This window comes from Arachis ipaensis, chromosome B07, assembly GCF_000816755.2.
Source record: "Arachis ipaensis cultivar K30076 chromosome B07, Araip1.1, whole genome shotgun sequence".
NCBI classification, from domain to species: Eukaryota; Viridiplantae; Streptophyta; class Magnoliopsida; order Fabales; family Fabaceae; genus Arachis; species Arachis ipaensis.
In genome coordinates, this window is record NC_029791.2 from 52,213,771 (window position 1) to 52,215,480 (window position 1,710).

Below are 1,710 nucleotides of genomic sequence, written 5' to 3' on the forward strand. Positions count from 1 at the left end.
TTAGTGCTTTTATTTCTACTATTAAAAATTTTTCAAACACGCTAAAAAATAAAAAAAAATTTACATTAAAAAATAATATTTTTTATCGATTTAATGGCATCCAAACAAACACTTAATATGTGCAACATATCAACAATACCACTTTGTACAAGACTACAAGCTATGAATAAAATGAGCCAAAATAATTGTGTATTAGAAATATCATTTTTATAATGATTGAATTTCATTTAGTAAAAAATTCCAAAAACCAGTGATTTTAATAATATATTAACAAAAAATATAGTTCTTTTTCATGTCCTGCCCTAACACTATGGTCCAGCCTCAAACAAGTCAAAAAGGTCCAATCTAAAGGTTGGTCTTTACCACCTAACCGACCTCCCAGGAAAGAGGTCGGGTTCGATAGAAGTCCCTCCCCAAAGAAGTCGGACACGAGATGAGCTGGCAGATAGCACTTATTCAAATAAGTAACTACCTCCTAAAATCTCTCATCCACTTCCAGAAGCAATATCTCAACAACCCTAAGATAAAGGGACGGTTATCCACCTTCGGAAGTGGAACTACTCCAACGGTGGTTATTAGATCACCACTATAAATACACTGACACACTCATGTAAAACTAAGTTCCAATATACTCTAAACTTGCTTATCCCTTTTGCTAACTTAGGCATCGGAGTGTCTTTGCAGGTACCACCCCCCATTCTCCAAAACACACAAATCGGACGGCAACTCCCGATCGTAAACAAGTCGAGACCACCCTCCATTGACGCTTGGGCCAATCCTTCAAGCCCAATCCACCTATCTCAGGTTACTGATGAGAGAAATTTCGTCGGTATAGAATTTCTCAATGAAATCTCGTTGCAAGTATAGTTTCTAAACCAACAAACAATCCTCAATCAAAATTTTGTTTGTCACAAGTACAAACCCCAATAAAAATAACCGAAGTATTTAAACCTTGGGTTGTCTCTCAAGAAATTGCAGGGAAGTTGATAAACCACTATTTTATGGTTTATCTTATGTTTAATTGAATGGTTTCATCAAGTCTTCACCCACTTATTCATACTAATTGCATGATTTTATAATTCCTTCATAGTATTATTTTAATGGTTGAAAACTTGCTTCCTAGAGATTTTTAATTAGTATATTTTAATTCTCCTTTATACCATTCGATGCCGTGATCCGTGTGTTAAGTGTTTCAGGCTTTATAGGACAGGAATGGCTTAGAGAATGGGGAGGAAGCTTGGAAAAATGGAAGGAACAAAAGAAACTAAGGAGATGACCAGTGAATTCTGACGCGCGCGCATGGCTCACGCGAGCGCGCGGAATGGAAAAAATTGCAGTGACGCGTGTGCGTGCCTGACGCGTACGCTCAGATTGGTGTCTACACAAATGACATGAACACACAGACGACGCATACGCGTGACAAGGAAAATTGCTGAATGACGCGTACGCGTGACTGACGCGTACGCGTGACCTGCGCGATCTGCAGAATTAACAGAAAATGCTGGGGGCAATTTCGGGCAGCGTTTTGACCCAATTTTCCAGGGAACATGCAGAGACTCAAGGGAGATCAGATTCACATCAATACACATTGACATATTCTCATTAGGATAGTTTTAGGTTTTTAGATCTGAATTTAGAGAGGATTACTTCCCCTCTAGGTTCTCTTTACATTCATAGTTAATTAGTTTTATGCTTTTGGATATTGAAGAA